Below are 21,265 nucleotides of genomic sequence, written 5' to 3'. Positions count from 1 at the left end.
TTCCTGAATTTTAGTTTTTAAAGAAAACCATGCCATTGTTTTGGACCAACTGAGCACAAATGTAAGAAAACCAAAAGCCTAAAAATCTAGAAATCCTAAAATATTTATTTCTGTCATGATTAACACAGGCACATTTCAAATTTTACAAATATGTCTCTGGACTTTTTTTTTCTTTTTTTGTTAAAACTCCTTTTGCTGCCTTTCTTACCTGTCATTCTCACTTAGTAATCCCCTACCCTACCTTGCTTTGATTGGACAATTCTGTTTGGGTTGAGTACCTAAAATTCACCTGAGGAGTCCTTTCATATCAGAAGCAAACCTGCTGTCTTTTCCCTGGACCAGGAGAAGTTTCCTGAGCTTAAGTTAAGAAGCTGACCTCATATTCTTCCTGTTTCCTTCCATGTTCCTATGTCCACAGAAACCTGCATCCCTTCATGCCTTTTCCGCAGGCCAAGAGATCCTGGAATCTTCATTCCAGATGCCACACACACACACACACACACACACACACACACACACACACACAAATCCCCACTCTTCTCTGGCCACAAATGACTGGTTGTGCCATGGAGATGAACCTGAGTGCCCACCCAGTCATCAATACTCTGTCCCGGTCCCCTGTGTTTCTTCACAAGATGGAAGAACTTCTTGGTTTCTAGCCTTACCATTAGGCTACTGAGGCTGTGGTCCATCCACACCCCTTCTGAAGGGCCTTCCCAGCACTGCAGACTCATAAGCAAAGCAGCCCCATCAGAATGGAACCAGAGGGACCAGAGCGAAAGAGGATACACAGTGGAGAGAAACCCTCTCCCCAGGGCCTTCCCCAGACAATAAAACTTAGGAATTTGCTCCATTCTGGAGCACAGATATCCATGGCTTCAGTGCTCAGAGGACAGTCACACTCTGCCCCTGGCCCACTCAGTGGTCTTGAGGAAAGCTCTCAATTCTTCATCTCTAAAGGTAGAATGATAACCCTATCTGCACCTCCAGGGAAGGATATGGGAGAAGCTCCAGTGCCCAGAAGGCTCACCAGCACCAAGCAGATGCTCAGGGCACACAAGTGGCCCACAATGCAAGGCCAGAATTCTCATCTAGAATCCAGAAGTGACTGGGCCCTTTTGCTATTTCTTTCCTGCCTTCCTTTTGGTTGCTGACATTTTACTCAGTCTCAAAACTAGACTGTAATCTTCTGCTCATTTTCCAAATCTTTCTATTTTCCCTCCCACTTCCTCTTCCTCTTCCTCTCAGGGGCACTGAGCACTAGGATTAGCCTAGCATGGACATGCAAAATGATAGGTTATTTTAGTAAGGTGTGAGATAATGAAGGAGAAAGGCCTTGGTAAACTGAGTTTTATCTCTGAGAGAGGTAGAATGTGTATTAGTGGTACGTCTCTATGGCCATTTTAGACTAAGCTTTTGTCACTTGTCACACACACAGGAATTTAGGGCTGGACAAAGAGTGAAGTGTAGGCTGGCACCAGCCCTCTACCAGATGTCACCCATGTCACTATCTCTTATGCCAAATACAATGACTTCTCCCTGTAACATCCATCATCCAAGTAAGCATTTATGGTCTACGTGGGTAAGATTTTAGACTCTGCCACCATCTTTCCAGCCCATGACTGAAGACTACCTGAAATTCAGAATAAATTCCAGCATCTTGACAGTGGCCCCAAATGCCCACAGTGATCTGCCCCCTGCCCTGTCTCCAAACTCACCTCTAACCCCCCACCCACATACCTGGCCAGCCCTGTACATACCTTCTTTTGATCCTCCAACAGGGCTCTACACTGCTGTTCTCTCTGTCCTCCACCTGTGTGCCTCAGAACCCCCACTCTTCTACCAGACTCCTACCACCGGGCTAAGGCAGATCTCAGCTCATCAGTAACCATCTTAGCACCAGCCTGTCTCCTTCATGGTGCTAATTGCAACAGGTATAACACATGCTACTGCCCAGATGTTTTGTGTGGCCTTTGCAGGCAGCAACCAGACCACCCTCACCCACTATGGCATCCCATGGCTAGGCACCCAGCAGGGCTTCAAAAAATAATCACTGGGTAAACCAAAAGTTATGATCACAAACAGTTTTTAGAACAATCCCAATACTGCTACACACCTATTAGAATGGCCAAAATCCAGAACATCGACAACACCAAATGTTGGCAAGGATATGGAGCTACAGGAACTCTCATTCATCACTGGTAGGAATGCAGCACGGCACAACCACTTTGGAAGACAGTTGGTTTCTTGTGAGACTAAAAACAGACCTACCACACAATCCAGAAATTGTGCCCCTTGGTATTTACATAAAAGAGCTGAAAACTACATCCACACAAGAACCTGAACATAGCTATTTATAGGAGATTTATTCATAATTGCCCAAACTTGGAAGCAACCAACATATTATTGAGTAGATTCATAGATAAATAAACTGTGTACATCCGGATGGTGGAATATTATTTAGTGCTAAAAAGAAATGAACCATCAAGCCATGAAAAGACATGGAGGATAATCTTAAATGCACTCTACAAAATAAAAGAAGCCAGGCTGAAAAGACTATACACTGCGTGATTCTAACCATATGGCATTCTGGGTAAAAACAAAACTATGAAGACAGTTAAAAGATCAGTAGTTGCCAGGGTTTTCAGCTGGGAGTGGGAAGAATGAATAGGTACAGCACAGAGGATATGTAGGGCAATAAAAAACTCTGTATGATATCATAATAATGTATGCATGTTATTACATACTTGTCTAAACCCATAAACAGCACAACACTGAGAAAGAACCCTACTATCAACCATGGACTTTGGGTGATAAAGATGTGTCATTGTTGGTCCATCAAGTGTAACTAATGTTGGGGAGCATATTGATAATGGAGGGAAGAACTTATATGGGAAACCTCTATAACTTCCCCTCAAATCTGCTGTGAACCTAAAACTGCTGTCAAAAAATAAAGCCTAAATAAAGAAACCTCCATGATGAAATGAGATATGAAAATTTTAAAAGCACACCGACTTAACCTCTTCCCCCAAAAGACCACAAAAGTCAAATAAGAACCAGTTGGCTAGCATACTATGTTGACAAGAGCATGGAGAAACACGCTCTCAAACATTCCCAGAAGTATTATCTATTATAACCGGGTGGGAGGTGGATGGGCAGTTTTTAAATACATATCAAAATCACAAATGCCCAAGTCTTTGACCTGCAATTCCACTTCTAGGAATTGAGCCAATAAACATGTTTGTGTGCACTTCTGCAAAATGACACAGGTGAGGCTGTTATTCATTGCAACACTGGTTGTAATAGCAAAAGATTGCAAACAACTTAAAAGTCCACTGAAATGTTAAAAATACACCTTGTTAAAAATACACCTTGTTAAAAATGCAGATATGGAACAGGGTGCAGAAGAGTATAAACCATTAGGGTGTGTGATGGCTTATTTTATGTGTCTATTTGACTGAACCCAAATAGCTGGTATGTGTCTATGAAGGGATTTCTGGATGAAACAAGCCTTTGAGCTGAGTAAAGCAGGCATCATCCAATCCCTTGAAGGTTGAAATAGAACAAAGAGGCAGAGAAAGGTTCAATTCACTCTTCATGACTACTTGAGCGGAGACATGTATTTTCTCTTTGTGTTCCTGGTTCTCATGCCTTCAGATCTGGATTAGAATCCACACCTTTAGCTCTACAGCTCCCAGGCCCTGGAACTGGGCCACCACCTTTCCTGGGTCTATAGCTTGTAGACAACAGACAATGGGACTTCTCAGCCCTCTTAACCACATGAGCCAATATTTTATAATCTCTTCTCTCTCTCTCTCTCTCTCTCTCTCTCTCTCTCTCAAAACAGCCCAATGATATGCCCAATTTTACATATAAAACCAATAGGAGATTGATATATCTATTTCCTGTTGGTCCTATTTCTCTGGAGAACCCAAATACAGGGTAGAAAAGGTAGAAAAATTATTAACAGTTACTCAGCTACTTGTTGGTGGGAAAGAGATGTTTATTGGTTGGGAAAGAGATGTTTGAGAAGAAGGGAGAGGAAAGATTTCACTGAATAGCCTTTTACATGTTATTTGTTGATAAAATAATTTTTTTAAAGTAAGCTCCATGCCCAGTTTGGAGCCCAACATGGGGCTTGAACTTACCACCCTGAGATCAAGACGTGAGCTGAGATCACGAGTCAGATGCTTAACCAACTGAGCCACCCAGGAGCCCCTTGTTGAAAAATATTTTTAAGTTCCAAAATCTTACTGAAAAGTTTAATAGAAAATTATGTAAAATACTATTTTAAATTATATTCTCATACTCATCTTCTAATTGGAACAACTAAACAAAGAGAAGATAGGTAATCTTCCCAGGCGAAAACGGAGCCAGCCCCCTCTCCTAAGCTAGAACTTGCCTTACTCTGTCCCATCTTCCTTGGAGACAATCTTGGTGTACAACTGGGGGCTTGGTGGTTGAAACCTATAAGGAAAGTGTCCCTGCATATTGAATACTCAATGAGTCTAGAATGAGGTGATAAGTTGGATGGTCCTGCCAGGGAATGTTGGCCTGAAAATCAACTTCAGCTACCGTTTCATAATGGCCCACATAGATTCAGAGAGAACAAGGCAGAGCACCCCCACCTCCCCACAATTCCAAAGTGGGAGGCTGCATTGACTGAGTTTCTAGGCCTAGCACCTCCAAATATAGACCTGGACTCAGCACTTTTGGATGAAGAACCAAGCACATCAGCACTCAACCGTCCAGACCAGTTCAGCACATAGGCTGGAAGTTTAATACACTTGATATAGATTGATGGGCATCACTCATCCCTAGCTCATCTCATCACCTCTTGGCCACTTACTGAGCTTCTCAGAGTCTCAGTTGGTTTTGTCCTTGAGCAGGTATAATAATACCAGTCTTACAAGATTGTGAACAGATTAGACATAAGAACTTAGATCAGCATGTGTTCCTTGGTGGGAACTCAATGAATGGTGACTATATACTCAAGTGAACAGCACAAACATCATCAGTGGTCCCAAACCTATGTGACATTGTCTCTAGAGTTCATTCAAACCTACCCTCACCAACCTGTGGACTCTAAGTAAGACTGTGTGGTGAATCCCAGCCGTGCACCGACTACTGGTGTGACTTTAGGCACATCACTTCTCTGCACAGTTTCTTAATCTTTAAAATAAGATCGTAACAATGACTACCTCGCACATGAGGCACTTATAACCACAGCTCACATATAGTCAAGTGCTCTATTAAGTATTAGCCATCATTATTATTTATTTGGCACCAAGTTCACACCATTGCTAAGTATCAGTTTGGTTCTGATTCAACAGTGTAGCACTGAGCTGGGGGTAAGAGTGAAATGCTGTAACACTTATCATATTCATACCAAGTCCATGAGACTTACACTCACTCACAAGTCTATGCTCTCCATTTTCCTGGTTCTACCCTTGGCTTGTATTCATTTGCTTAATATCCATTAAGAGCTTTAAATGTTCACTCAATAAAAATGGAAACCAGTCCAAATAAAATTAAATAAAATTATCAATCTGCCACAGAAAATCTCCATTTTCAAAATCTTCTGTGATTCCTTTTTAAGAAATTCCTTTCCATGAAGAATTAGGTAACAATGTTCTCAGCTCCCTTCTGTGGACTCGTTCAAGAAACATTCATTGAGTCCCTCTCAGTATCAGACCCGGATGGGGCGGAGAGAGTAACACAAATAGAACAGGTCTCAAAGGTCCCCTTTGAGAAGGGGAACTGAGCAAAGCAAGTGGTCAACGACAACGCAATAAAGAAGAATGGTGTGCTGTCCTGCACGCAAGTGAGATAAGTAAGCAATAAAATAGAAACCATCTTCAATCTAAAATATCTCCATGTACTGCTAGAACATACCGAATATTAGGCCTGACTCCAAGAACCAAGAAATATGTTGCAACACACACACACACACACACACACACACACACACACAGTTTCTAAGTCTAGAATTAGAACACATTGTCAAAATTTCAGCATGCAGTTCTCCAAACACGACATACTTTATAAGGTGAGGATATAAATAAACTTCATAAAAACAAGCAATCATAATTGTACTGTTTTATATTTTTCACTTTTTTTCTGTTCAAAGAACATTCCTCTGTCTCATCTCTGTTCCCAGTACAATCATGTAGTGGGATGAAACGTCAATCCTTATCTTCAAATTTTATATACAAAAAGGAAATCAATTCATAAAGACTGAGTTTTGCCCTGGGTTGTTCAAATGGTAGAAAGAGCAAAAGCATCTGATTCCCCACGCTCTCAGCAGGCCTGCTGAGCGACATCAAATGAGGTCAAAGTCCCCAGAAATTAGGTTGGCATAAGTTACTGTAAGAAATGATTGCTTTGATGTGAACAACCAAAAAAGACAAGAATCTGAACCCAAAGGGGGCAGAATAGGAAGTGGAAAAGTTCTACAAAGGGTTCCCTTAAAGCAAATCAAGACAACAAAATAGGCTTTGCCAGTTACAGATTAACACATTTATTTAAAAAAAAAAAAAGTCAAAACCCAATGTTGGTGAAAGTGTGGTAAAATGGTATTCATGCAGTGCTGGAGGGAGTGTAAATTAATAGCACTTTCCTAGATTAAGTCTAGTGGCAGGGATCAAAAGCTTCAAAAATGCTCATGCCCTTTGACCCTATTCCCTCTGGAAATCTAGTCCAAGGAAATAATCAAGAAGAGACACAACGTTTTCATTTTAAGTACATTAGTTCTGTAATGTTGATAATAGAAAACAAAACACGCCAATATCTACCAACATGACTTAATAAATTGTCTGTATAATGTGATCAAACAGCTTTTGTAGAAAGAAATTGGCGTTTCTCTCACCATGATAGGTTTTTATCTTCCATCTTATTTATTGATCTATATGTCCTTTATTTTATTTCTGACAGTGAGGATATACTAATCCTGTCAGTTTCGCAAGAGATGTTTTGGAAGTGAATTTCAGCCATTCCTCCAGCATGTCCGGCAAGGTTTTCTCCTAAGTAAGCGAGCAGGCATGTGCCCAGAAGGTGTTAGGGGAAAGAAGATGAGCAGCCATCTGCTGACTTGAGAAAGACAATAAACATCTCTTTTTAAATTCATCACCAGAATTAAGAAGATTAAATTCATCTCAAGAAGTGCTCCCTGCTCCTTGTGGGCAGCCTTATCTATTTCCTTTCCCCAACAGATCCACACATTTCCAGAGAGCACAACACTTCCCTTGGCCTCCAGCACAAGCGGTGGTCCCCAGAGGCCCGTAGGTGAATAGCGGGATTCACAGACCAGCTGCACCATCTGAAAACATCCTTCCCTAACCCAGCTCCCCGAGCCCTCTTCACCACAGCGCCAATGAGCATTTTGCATAAAAGTAAGGAGTTGTCAATTGAATTGAATTGAATTGAACAGTAAAGCTCATTTTGCTTTCCTTTTTGTGTTCTCATTTCCTATCTTTAATCTTCCAGATTCTCTCCCATTTTCTTGTTCTTTCCCACAGAAACGCTACTCATAGGGTTATGGAAGTCAGTCACGTCCAATAAACACCGGGCAATCATCTCTTCCGAGTTCTCCTTACAGCTCTGGCAGTAGTATTTGTAAAGCCTCAGGAAAAAAAAAAATGCTGTGCTTTTAAAATGACGTTTTAAGCCTTCAATGGAAGAAGCACATACAAGCCTTGCTAGTACAACACGTTATAACTTTAAATGCAACCAATGCGTGTCTGTTAATAGTAAGGCAATGCCTTCGGTCAAACATCGGGCCAGATTATGCCCCTCTCAAACAGACAAAGCTTAATGCAAATGGATCAATTTGCATTCTAACATTCTAATTCAAACATCAGCAACATTTTAAAAATATTCTTATTTATAATACTCTTCACTTAAACCTCACAATTTACCAAACGTCATGCCACTATTTATGGCTCATAAGTAGTATATAGTTATAAAATATATTTCCCATATCTTTCATAGTTAATCTTCCATAGAGTAAAACATACATTATCATAGTCGATCTTTTAATATGACTCCCAGACACATCTTAAGGTTAAATATGCCTACAGAGCCACATAATTCCAAGAAATTCTTAAAATCCTGTTTTCAACAAACAGCATAACACTATCGGTTTTATCAAAGTCCGTTTGTCCCTCCTAAATCTTTCATCGGTGTAGAAGTAAGCAAAAAGAAAACGAGGAGGAAACAGGGGAACAAAAACCAGAAGTGCAATTAATCATCTTACCATCTCCTTTCTTCATCTTGGGGACACTTGGAGATGGCTGGCCTCGCAGGAGGCGGTGACTTGGAGGAAAAGCCCACAGCAGTTTCTTCCCCCAAATAAGTCAGCTGAGTTGACGTTGGTTCTTAAAAGCAAAAGTGCATTCTGAAGACAGCCCTGGAAAGCCTTGCTAATTCCTCTTTTCTTTTTCCAAAGAGCTTTGGATCTGGTCTGCGCAGCACGAGAGTGTCCCTCACGTCTTGTCAGGCGACCCAGTTTTGCCGCAGCTGAACGGAGACTCTGAGTGACGTGTGTGTCAGAGTCTATGGGGCTTTAATCCTCAGCAGTGACACATGCGGGGAGCTGTGAACAGGAAACTCAGAGCTGGGCAGACAGCCAGAATCATTCCAAAAACGTGCCAAACCCTTACGAAATACCAACATACTTGACCGCACACTCGAATCAAATGCTTCACAATCCCCATGTGACTTTGCGTTAGACCTAGACAAGGCTTACCAGCATGTCCAGCCCAGCAGGGGTCCCATCAGCCGATGGGTCAAGGCCAGGACTGGGGACTCATACCCTCTCCCTCGGCTGCCAGCCTCCCAGATCCTTCTTGTGACGATAGCCACAGACGAGAGCTTGTAGGACCTTTTCAGTTCCTTTTATCTTTCAGCCCCGGGGCCCCTTCATGATATGCCTGTTCACCTGCCACAGGCCCTGGGAACACAGCCAGGCTCTCTTGTCAGTGTCCTGGAAGTGGGAGACCCATTGATCACCCCTGGGCTTGGGGTGATGATCGGACAGTGGCAGGCAGGAGGCGAGGGAAGGGCTGTAGCCAGAGCCTCTGGCTTCCACCAGAGGCAGCCGAGTTCATCCAGGAGAGATGTACTGGCCTGCTGCCTCTTTTCTATCTCTCCTTTGGCCCCTCCTATGCCCCACATTCTAATTCATGTTCTCCACAGGACACGGGGTCCAGGTTTTCACAGTGCAGCTCAAAAATCTGCAGCATGAGCAAACCTCCCATGTTGGCCTTTAGGTTCCTCCATAAGCCTTGTTCCCCCTGCCCTTAAAGAACTCCTTGGGTTGTGCCCATCTGGAGGGCCACCCACCGACTTGAGAAGACGCCACTCAACCTTGTGTTTGCATGTGCTCTGTAGCCACTACCCTCCCACTCCCTCTCCTTCTTCTCTTGAATGTGACAGCACCTGCTTGTGCATTTCCCCCTTCTCATTGCCCCACTCCCCATACTTCTGACCTTTACCACTGTTCACGGAAGCTCACCGCGCCCCCCAGCTGCGTCCTGGGATGATCGTTTCCGCCCCACTCCCGTGTCGTGCCTCTGTGATAACAACAGACAGCAAGAGGGGCCACTTGTTATGTGTCAGATGTTTTTCTAGCACATTTAAATCTTTTAGACCCATTTTAGAAAAGGTGTAGAAAAAAAATCAACACCTTCCTCAAGGTCCCTTCCCCAAACAGGGTGGAGCCCGGATGAGCCCGTTCAGCGTTGCTCTTCACGTCTTACTTGGAGTCAGTGCCGTTTGTTTGGGAACATATGTACTCAGGGACAAGGCGGTTTCCTCACGCGGTGGTGGTATCCTTTCCAGAGAGTGTCCCAGAATGCCTTCCCATTCTGGGTAATTGCCAAACAGCCATGATTAATTGGTAGATTAATGAAATTTAATTGAGAGACCAAATGTTCTACTTTAGCCGTGGGCAGGGATTTTAACAACATAAAAAATAAGCAGAATGGTCTTGAGGCTTAAAGCAACATTCCTGCAGTAGTTTGCTAATATTTTTAAAACCTATCTAAAATGTAAGCAAGGGGCACCTGGGTGGCTCAGTGGGTTAAGCCTCTGCCTTTGGCTCAGGTGATGATCCTAAGGTCCTGGGATCGAGCCCCACATCGAGCTCTCTGCTCCGTGGGGAGCCCGTTTCTTCCTCTCTCTCTCTCTCTCTCTCTCTCTGCCTGCCTCTCTGCCTACTTGTGATCTCTATTTGTCAAATAAATAAATAAAAATAAAATGTGAACAAGCAGATTTAGACCATCTGGTAAATCAACAGATTGTTAAAGACATAACCCCAGTGAGAAAGCTGAGAAGACCCTCAAAGTTCACAGTGAACTTGCTGCCTTTCCTCCAATGTGGAGTAGATATGAGCCCTGAGGGACTAACTCCATCCCCAACTCTAGGGTTGGCCCCACTGGTCTGAGCCAACCAGGGTCATCCCACCTTTCCTTCCAGAGAGGTCATGGGATGGGCACAATAGGGCAAAGCCAGGCGGCATGTGGCATTCTCCTGGCCCTAGTAAAGGGGCAGTCCAGTCAGAGGAAGGCTTGGGGCTTCCACTTGACAATGATAGGAAGCACCCCCTTACGGCTGATATGAGAACCCTTCTTTTTTTTTTTTTTAAGATTTTATTTATTTATTTGACAGAGAGAGATCACAAGTAGACAGAGAGGCAGGCAGAGAGAGAGAGAGAGAGAGGGAAGCAGGCTCCCTGCTGAGCAGAGAGCCCGACGAGGGCCTCGATCCCAGGACCCCGAGATCATGACCTGAGCCGAAGGCAGCGGCTTAACCCACTGAGCCACCCAGGCGCCCATGAGAACCCTTCTTAAGATGACAAAAGTGAGCTTGAGAATGAAGCCCACACACAAGGGAGGGGTTTCCAGAGAACTACAAAGAAAGTGCTAGAAACTGATCCAACCCATATTATCTCAGGAATATTCAGTAATGAGAGCCAACATCTACCTTTTGGTATTGCCAGGTCAGCCAAGCTGGATTTTCAAAGTGTCCTGACTAACACAGACTCCCACAGCAGAGATCAGTGGTAGCTGGGGAGCCAGGGGAGGGGCATCTCAGGGGAAGGAGGTTGACCCCTTTTCCTCTGCGCAAGCAGCTTGCCATCTTTCTGCCTCCAGTTCCTCCCTGCTCCTCTATATCCTCCCATCCCCCTTCCCCTCTTCTCATTCCCTTGCTCCTCTCCCTCCTCCTCCTTGGCCTTCTTCTTCCCCCTCTTTCCTCTCCTCTGTCTCCTCCTTCTCCTCCCACTCTTTCCTCCCATAGAGGAAGAAAGAACACCAATGGAGAGAATCTGAGTGGACAAGAAGAGGCCAATTAGGAGAGAAGAAGCCACAGTTAGCAGGGGTTTTACAACTTCCAAACAAACACCAGCTCATGAGCATAAGACCCAGATGAAGCTCTTACGCTCTTTGACACACACTAGCAGCTTCCAGGGCTGCTGGCCAAGAATGACTGATGCTGGAAGATAAATGATACTTCATTCCAGAGATGCTTCTGGCCTCTCACTGGGTGCAAGACTCTCTTCTAAGCATTTTGGAATTAGTGGGGGAAAAAAAAAAACAAAAGGCCTAGAAGACCCTGCCTCAGCCTCAAGAAGCTTACCATCCAGTAGATAGCTGACTGCAGATGCAACAATGGGCTTAACACATCATAGGTATTTGCCTCCCAAAATAAGAGTTTGTGACCCCACTTTTTCCCTAATTGGTTTAGTTTATCATCTTATCTAACCTTCCAGTGAAGGGGAGAGATTTCATTTCAAGGATTTTTCTGACCCTCTTTCCCGCTCCAGACAATTTCTTCTCCCTTCCTCTTTCCACTTCTCAGCAAGGAGAAAAATATGTCAGGACATGCATGAACACACACACACACACCCCTCCCTGGGATTTCTCAGTTGCTTAGTTCCTCCACAGAGTTAAAAAAAAAAAAACAAATAGTCATAATTGGCAACAAAAATTCAATACCAGAAGTTAATGGAAAATCTCCAAACTCCAGGATCCTTTATAAATGTTGGAGCATGGAACTCACTGAGCCAAGCCCAGAGCATTTACTATTCAAACTATAGAAAACGTCATTATGACACACTGGTCTCTGCAGAACCCCAGAACGTTCTGTATTTATCCTTAAGAGGTCAGAAACAACTCATGTATTTTTCCCAGAATATTCTTAAGAAAAAGTTTACACATTCAGGATTGACTTGCATTTAAGAGCATCTTTAATGTGTTCATAATTCATGTGTTTCCTACGCAGCAACGGATGAGAGAGGACAATATGAAGAAGCATAGGCAATGTCTTTGAGCATGAACACATGTGTGGGTGCACATGTGTGTGTCTGTGTGCACGTGTGTGTGTCTGTGTGCACGCATGGCCATACCTGGAGTCTAACCTTGGTTCTCCCACCATCGGCTGGGAGTCCTTAAGAAAGGGTAAACCTCTGTTTTACAGTCCAGCAATTTTGCAATAAAATGGACACTGACCTGGGCCCCAGGAGACCCGAAGGAAAGAAACTGCTTTAACTTCATCATGCACCTTTAGGGAAATCACCTCTCTGGACTTCAGTTTCTACATCTGGGGGAAAATAATGCAGTGTAGTTGAATTCCTTGTGACATAAAGTACAGCCAGAGGCCAAGAGCATCACCAGGGAACAGGTCAGAAATACAGAATCTCAGGCCCCTACCCCAGTACTACTGAATCAGAATCTGCATTTTTCAATACAAGCGCGCAGGTGACTCATGGGCATATTTGGGTTTGAGGACCACTGGTCTGCATGATCTCTGAAGTACCTTCCAGTGACACATTCTGTTAGTTTAATCTTTGTTCCTTTAAACAGGAAAATTAGCACATCATGCCAAATGGCCGCCTTGTAACCTTTGTGGGTAAGCCCTGGGAGAATCTGGCTTGAGACTTGCATGTTGATTTCACTCCTGCTCCAGGCAACCAACATATAAACAATCAGATTGTCCCCATACCCTTCCAGACCACCAAGTCACGTGGTGTCCTCCAGCTTCCTACCAAACCTCTTAGGAGGAGGCCATTCTTTAATATTTCATTATGTCCAGAGAGCTTCCTCAGCCATCACTGGGTCTGAGGGATTTTGCAAGTAGAAATTAGTGAACAGGAAAGATTTTAGATGAATTATTACATAGCTAGTCCTTTAGCACTTAATGAAGCTGTGATCACTGAGAGAAAACACGAGTTGACTAAGAATGAGTCAAGCCTGGTAAGGCTCATTCAATCTGTTTGATGGGGTTATAGATGGGGAGATTATGCAGAACACTGCAGACTCAATGAATCGAGAGCTCATGAAAGCAATTGCAAGCCTCTTTTTTTTGTGAACAAAATGAAGAACACAGTTGGTAGAACTGGATACTTTCATAAACACCCATCCTCCACGGCAAATGGGTCCACCTGAAGAGTGGTCTCCGGTGGAAAACCTCAGGGGCCCTATTTGGTCCCTCCTAGGAAAATGGCAGCCTGGCTGCGTGTTCCATGGTCATGGGTGACCCACCAGTTGTGGTAAGTAAAGAGTAGAGGATAATGAGGGGAGGGAGGATTGGAAGGAATACATTACCCCCCAGTCCCCACAAAAGCAAATTCAAAGTTAGAAAGCAGAACTGGAAGAATCTGAAGCCAAAAAAAAAAAAAAAAAAAAATTAGCAAGTGCGCATTGGCAAGAAGAGCCAGGGAGTGTAGAGGTGGATCCTGGTAATATTTCCAGAGGCCATATATGAAAGGGAGGAGGTCACAAAGCCAAATCAGAGGCTGGAGGCAGAGCTGGTGGGCCCAGTGAGAGTCCCTGTAGCCTAGGGCAAAGCTGGCATGTTTACATGATGGGGGACCCCGAGGTAGAATAGACTGAAAAGTCACTGAGTAAACCAGCAACCCAAAAGATCCCACTAGGAGGGAACCACAGCGCCAATCTAACAAAACAGAATTTAACAGAGACAAATGTAAAACCCTGTTCTTTCTTCCCAGTCCTAATTTTGTAATTATAGGACAGGGTACACAAAAAGCAGAAGCATCGGTGGAAAACAAAACCGAACCAATGTGGGCGATCTTGATGGATTAAGACATCCTTGATGAATCCTGAGTGCAATCAGAGACTGCATGCTGAGCCGTCCTAGTGGAAGTGTGACTTCTAACACAGGGGAGGGTGGTCACTCTCAAGATCAATCTGCAGAGCCGTCTTTTCTAAACATGTTCCCATCGAGGCACGCTCATGCTTTCCTGGCCTGAGAAAGCCATCCAGGCTCTTCTGTTGGCCCATAAACCAAGGGGATTGATAGCAGCACACCTGGAAACCATCAGGCCAGGCGAGGGGCCAAGGTATCCTACCCCAGAGATGGAACTAAGACAATGGGGCAGAAAGTTCTAGAGGCCGATATAAGAAAGACCTTTCTAACAGTGGAGCTCTCAGCCATGAAATGGGCCAAATCCAAAAATGCTGTGTCTGTCCCATCCCAGAACCACTCAAACAAAGGCCACGTGGGGGGTGTGGGTTTGAGCATGAACCTCTGACAGGACTCCCTTCTACCATCTCTTCTTGGCCCTCTGATTTTTCTTTCAGTTTATAGATTGTTTTGTTTTGGTTTGTTCTCATGACACATCACTGTTAGGCAGGGCATTTTCTCTCCATTCACACATTGAAATAGAAAATTGAGCTAGCAAGGGCAAATCCAAGTCTAGAACTTTTTGGTTTTTTTTAAGATTTATTTATTTATTTATATAAGAGAGAAAGAGAATGCACATGAGCAGGTGAGGGGTAGAGAGAGAGGGATTGAAGCAGACTCCCCACTGAGCACAGAGCCCAACACGGGGCAGAACACGACCTGAGCTAAAATCATGAGCCGGACACTTAGCTGACTGAGCCGCCCGGGGGCCCCCCAAGTCTAGAATTTAGATCTACAAACTTCAACTCCTTTCCTCATTTTCTCTCTAGCTGTACACTTCTGTAAAGTTTGGGTACTGTGTTCAGTTCGTCCAGTGAATAAGGAATTCACTGTCTTTAATATGGTAAGACGGTGTATTACTTATATTCATAATAGGTCAAGTTCTAAGTGAGTTCCAGCCTAGTAAAAGTGTCTGACTTCTTGTGCCATTAAACATTAGTTGATGGGGTGCCTGGGTGGCTCAGTGGGTTAAGCTTCTGCCTTCGGCTCAGCTCATGATCTCAGGGTCCTGGAATCGAGCCCCGCATTGGGCTTTCTGCTCAGCGGGGAGCCTGCTCCCCTCACCCCAACCCAGCCTGCCTCTTTGCCTACCTGTGATCTCTCTGTGTTAAATAAATAAATAAAATCTTTTAAAAAAAAATTAGCTGAAACTATTTTGTCTTCATTTGCTCTTCGATGGAAGTTAATACTGTTACTAAATCTGTAGGAAGGTTCAAAAGGTTCTGATTACTACAGATTTTTTAAAGTAATTTTGTTATAAAAAATATATATATATAGCCATAATACAGAAGATAGGAGAAATAAGGTTTAGAAAGTCCTTCCATGCTACCTACTTCCTGATCACTGTTAGCATTTTGGAATACTTCCATCTACTCTGTTTTTCTATGCACATAAGTTTTTGTAATCACTTTCTCTTTCAAGTAAAATGTGCCCAATGTGGGGCTTGACTCATGACCCTGAGATCAAGAGTCATATGTTCTACCAACTGACCCAGCCAGAATGCCATCTCATTCAATTTAACATTATATCACAAGCAGTTTTTTTGTGCTTGTAATTACATGGCTTTCGTAATTATAATTTTTTGTATAAAACTTTTGCGCAGTGCATACGACCTCCTATTCTGACACATTTCCCCTTCTTTGAAGTCCCGTTATGGGTAGTTTACGTAGTTCCCCTTGCGGCTTTCGTTTTACATTTAAAAATTAAATGGATTTTTCCACACACTACAGTTCAAAAGTCTGGATGGATGGACAGCTCCACGTCATTAACCATCGTTATTTGGGAAGGAAGGAATTGCCAATAATCCAGGATTGTTCTCCTCTTCATATTTTTCTGTACGTTGTAGATATCTTACCAAGAGACCATATTACTTCTAATAGAAACTTCAAAATTCTATAGAGTATGAATTAAAGGCTCAGTCATTACAAATGGAGCACTCATGTGCTCCTGCCCCTTTGATCTGATACTTACAAAAATCACAAACACCACTGCCTTCAGTACAAGGAAGTTAGTAGATCATGTATTATTTTAACTCGCTTAACGTCAGAAGCCATTATGAAGTGCCTTGGGAGGGAGTGCATGCGTGGCCAGAAAATATCATTTTCCATGTTTGTTATTCCTATATCCTCATAGATGAAGGTATCATGAGCAAAAACACATTCATTTTCCAGCTCACTGCCACGGTGGTTTCGGTCATAGAAACCACAAAAATAAGAAGGTCCAAACGTACCTATTGGTTCACAAAAGGCTGTAAGACTACACTCAGCTCTTGACTCAATTTCAAACCCTGTTGTTCTTTATAACAAGTAGTTCTCCTTTAAAAACCAGTTCAATTTCATTACTTCATCTCCAATTCCCTTAATGTGGAGGAATCCTAACTAATCATGTTCCTTAAAGTTATTATAAGTAATTCTTCCTTTAGAAGTGTTATTTCCACTTCCTCTCAAACTTCCTCTCTAATAAACTTGAGTGCTATTTGTCTAAAGGGATGATTCTTATTAAGATATTTTCACGATATTCTCCATTACCTGTTGCCAAGGGAGAAAAGATCTTTATCTGGGATGAGAAATTCAGGTTCTAACAGCAGTCCTCAAGTGGGGAGGGGCAAGGGCATGCAGAAAACCTTAAAGACAATGATAATGTTCTATTACTCAGATTACTTGGTGGGTTCATGGGTGCAGGTTTTTTAATTTAAGGCTTTATTCATTACATTTATCCCTTTGTAAATTTTGAGCATTTTGTAATTTAAAAATAATCAGTGCCCCTCTCTTGCCTTCTTGCTTTGATTTTTTTCTTAAGATTTTATTTATTTATTTGACAGAGAGAGAGCATGCACGCACATAAGCAGGGGGAGCAGGAGAGGGAAAAGCAGGCTCCCTACTGAGCAAGGATTCCCCACATAGAGCTCAATCCCAGGACACCAGGATCAAGACCTGAGCCAAAGGCAGACACTTAACCAACTGAGCCACCCAGGCACCCCTTGCCTCCTTCTTTAAAAGAAAAAAAAAAATTTTTTTTTGGAGTGAAACTTCATCAGATAAAACAGAATTTATAAACAGGCAGAATTTTTCTTCCTCATTGATTCATTGGTGTCCTTTCTTGCATTTTTTAATCATCTCTGCGACCTTTTTTTTTTTTAAGATTTTTTTATTTATTTATTTGACAGACAGAGATCACAAGTAGGCAGAGAGACAGGCAGAGAGAGAGGAGGAAGCAGGCTCCCTGCTGAGCAGAGAGCCCGATGCGGGGCTCGATCCCAAGACCCTGAGATCACGACCCAAGCCAAAGGCAGAGGCCCAACCCTCTGAGCCACCCAGGCGCCCCTCACTGCAACCTTTTTTTACCATGACTGAAATTGTATTTTCCCCCATTATACTATCAAAAAACCAGCATCATCACTACTGGCCATACAGGAACTGGATGTATGTGACTCTCAGAGGAAACGTCTGGTACAGTGATGTGGCAGTTAGAAAAGACACTATCTTGGAGCAGGGAGGTCAAATCCAAACTCCCAGAAAATGCTGCCAAGTGGACCTTGATTAGGTTTTGACATACATATAAACCTGTGAAATCATTACCACGTCAAGACAATGACTATACCCATCATCCCTAAAATTTTCTAAAACCCCTTTGTAAATTCATCCCTCTTATCCCACCCCAGGCTACTGCTGATCTGCCTTTCTATTACTACTGATTAGCTGGTATTTGTAGAATTTTATGTGGATTGAATCATACAGTATATGGTCTTTTTGTCTGTCTCTTGTCACTCTGTATATTTATTTTAAGATTCATCTATATTGGGGGACGCCTGGGTGGCTCAATCAGTTAAGTATCTGCCTTCACCTCAGGTCACGGTCCCAGGGTCGTGGGATAGAGTCCCACATTGAGTCTCCTGCTTATGCTCTCTCTCTCTCTCTGTCTGTCTCTGATAAATAAATAAATAAATAAATAAATAAATAAATAAATAAATAAATAAAATTATTTTAAAAAGAAAAGATTCCTCTATATTGTAGTATGTACCAGTAGTTGGTTCCCTTTAATGCTACATAGTATTCACTGGATGGATATACCACTGTTTTTATCCATTCCATTCTTGATGGACATTTCAGTGGTTTCTGGTTTAGGTCTATTTTAAGTAAAACTTCTATGAATATTTGTGTACAAATCTTTTTGGGCTTTCACTTCTCTCGGGTAAATATTTTGGAATGAAATGTCTGAATCAGATAGTAGGTATATTTTGAATTAGAGGGGAAACTACCAAATTGCCTCCCAATGCAGTTATACCATTGCACATGCCCGCCAGCGGCATTTGAGAGTTCCATTTCTCACACTTTCTCACCGTTACTTAATCTGGTCAATCTTTTCCATTCTAACCATTTTAACAGATATTTCCCGAAGAACTAATGATGTTGAGCTTCTTTTCAGGTGCTTTTTTCCAACCATATATCTTCTCTGATGAAGCATCTATTTAAACCTCTTGCCCAGGGGCGCCTGGGTGGCTCAGTGGGTTAAAGCCTTTGCCTTCAGCTTGGGTCATGATCCTAGGGTCCTGGGATCGAGCCCCACGTTGGGCTCTCTGCTCGGTGGGGGGCCTGCTTCCTCATCTCTCTCTGCCTGCCTCTCTGCCTATTTGTGATCTCTGTCTTTCAAATAAATAAATAAAATCTTAAAAAAAAAAAAAAGAAAACCTCTTGCCGATTTTTAAGTTGGACTTTTTGTTTTCTTTTTTTAATTTCTTTTATTTATTTCTTATTTCTTTTTGTTTTCTTAACTATTGCATCTTGAGAGTTCTGTGTATATTCTGAATATAAGCCCCTTATCAGATACAAGATTTGCAATGTTTTCTCTGGCTCACCTTTTCTTTCTCTTGAGTATCTTTAAAAGAGCAGAAGATGTTCAATTACGATGAAGCCCAATTTATCCATTTTTTTCTTTTACGGATTATGCTCTGGGTTATATATATCTTTGCCTAACCCAAGACTTTCAATGTTTTCTCATACTTTCTTCTAGAAGTTTTATCATTTTAGGTTTTACTTTTAGTTCTATATTTTTAAGATAATTTTTGTAGCAGTGTGAAATGGGGATTAATATTTCTTTCTTTTTTTTTTAGCATGTGGGTTTTCATTTCACATATGGATGTCCAATTGTTCCAGCATCATTTGTTGAGAAAACTACCCTGTCTCCAATACCTTTTTAAACTTTGTCAGAAATCATTTGCCCATATGTGTGTACCTCTAGTTTTGAACTCTCTGTTCTGTTCCATTAATCTATTTGTCTGCCTTTATGCCAATATCATACTGTCTCGATTATTGTAGCTTTATGATAAATCTTTAAAATGGACAGTTCATGATAAATGGTAGTAAGAAAGAGCCCTGTTATGGGGAGAGGAGGTGAGGTGCAAAGGTTAAGCTCTTAGGGGACAGCTGCCTTTGTTCCTCTACCTTGCTTGTGTGTGTGTGTGTGTGTGTGTGTGTGTGTGTGTGTGTGTACATGTGTATCAGGATATCAGAGAACTGACTACTATTTCTTTGCTAAATAAAAATTCTCCTAGGAAATTTCCTTCTACATATCTCCACTGCTAGGCTTTAATAGCGGTTTCTAGAAAATCAATCAAGTATAAAAACTGTGTCACCTTCATACTTTTTTAAAGTCTAAATGCTGCACCTCCTCACATACACTGGCCAACATTCATGTGTCCAGGTCCTAGATTCTTACCTCTAAATATAGTAATGCATGCAGCCATTTCCCAAGTTACAATATCCAGTAAAAATGAACTTCAAAAGTTTGGTAGGAATGGGTTAATAGCTTTTCTGGGGTAACTGTGTGACAAACCTAAAGACCTTGTGGATCAATTGCTCTAGCCATAGAGCATGCATTATCTGTCATAAAGGTATTTGTTTGTTTGCAAATGACATATCTGATAAAGGGTTAGTATCTAAAATATATAAAGGACTTAGAAAACTCAACATCCCCCCCCAAATAAAAGTAATCCAGTTAAGAAATGAGCAGAAGACACGAATAGCATTTTTCCAGAGAAGGCATCCAGATGGCCAACCGACACATGAAAACATACTCAACATCACTCATCATCAGGAAAATACAATGAGATTCCACCTCATACCTGGAAGAATGGCTAATATCAAAACCACAAGAAACGACAGGTGTTGGTGAGGATGTGGAGAAAGGGAAACCCTCTTGCACTTTGGTGGGAATGCAAACTTTCACAGCCACTCTGGAAAACAGGATGGAGATTCCTCAAAAAGTTAAAAAATAGAGCTGCCCTATGATCTGGCAAATGCACTACTAGGTATTCACCCAAAGAATACAAAAATTCTAATTCAAAGGGATACATGCAGCCTGATGTTTACAACAGCATTATCAACAATGGCCAAATTATTTTGATGATATCATCTATATCTATATCTATATCTATATTTTATATATATGTACATATATATATATCACTCAGCCATAAAAAAGAATATTACTCAGCCATGTCTTGCCACTTGCAATGACATGGATGGAGCTGGCGCGTATTATGCTAACCAAAGTAAGTTAGTCAGAGAAAGACAAATACCATATGATTTGTATGATCATATGTGGAATTTAAGAAATAAAACAAATGAGGGGCACCTACATGGGTGGCTTGGTGGGTTAAGCCTCTGCCTTCGGCTCAGGTCATGATCTTGGGGTCCTGGGATCGAGCCCCACATCAGGCTCTCTGCTCAGTGGGGAGCCTGCTTTCCCCTCTCTCTCTCTGCTTACTTGTGATCTCTGTCAAATAAATAAATAAAATCTTAAAAAAAAAAAGAAAGAAAGAAAACAAATGAACATGGAGAAGGGGGAGGAGAGGGAAAACCAAGAAGTAGATTCTTAACTAGAGACAACAAATTGGTGGTTCCCAGAGGGGAGATGGGCAGGGGTATGGGTGAAATAGGTGATTAAGGCCTGAACTTGTGAGGAGAACCAGGTATTGTATAGAAGTATTAAATCACTAAATTCTACACCTGAAACTAATATATTACCTTATATGTTAACTAACTGGAATTTAAATTCCAGAAAC

The 21,265-nt window shown here is 42.2% G+C and overlaps 1 protein-coding gene across 3 annotated transcripts in view; it reads right to left on the bottom strand.

The window, feature by feature from the left end:
• Window positions 1-8,567, bottom strand: part of IL1R1 (interleukin 1 receptor type 1) — a 78,787-nt gene extending 70,220 nt beyond the window's left edge. The window contains exons 1-2 of one of the 3 annotated variants that reach the window (XM_047745351.1): window positions 8,255-8,567; window positions 5,067-5,172 (exon numbers count right to left, since the gene is read on the bottom strand). The gene's annotated coding sequence lies outside the window, so the exon portion shown is untranslated. The remainder of the gene's footprint in view (window positions 1-5,066; window positions 5,173-8,254) is intronic. The other 2 variants (XM_047745353.1, XM_047745352.1) reach the window with 2 other exon arrangements.
• Window positions 8,568-21,265: the final 12,698 nt, after the last annotated feature.

The sequence above is a fragment of the Lutra lutra genome, chromosome 9 (assembly GCF_902655055.1).
Source record: "Lutra lutra chromosome 9, mLutLut1.2, whole genome shotgun sequence".
In the NCBI taxonomy this organism is placed as follows: Eukaryota; Metazoa; Chordata; class Mammalia; order Carnivora; family Mustelidae; genus Lutra; species Lutra lutra.
The sequence above is the reverse complement of the archived record's forward strand: the minus strand, read 5'-3'. Positions and strand labels throughout refer to the sequence as shown.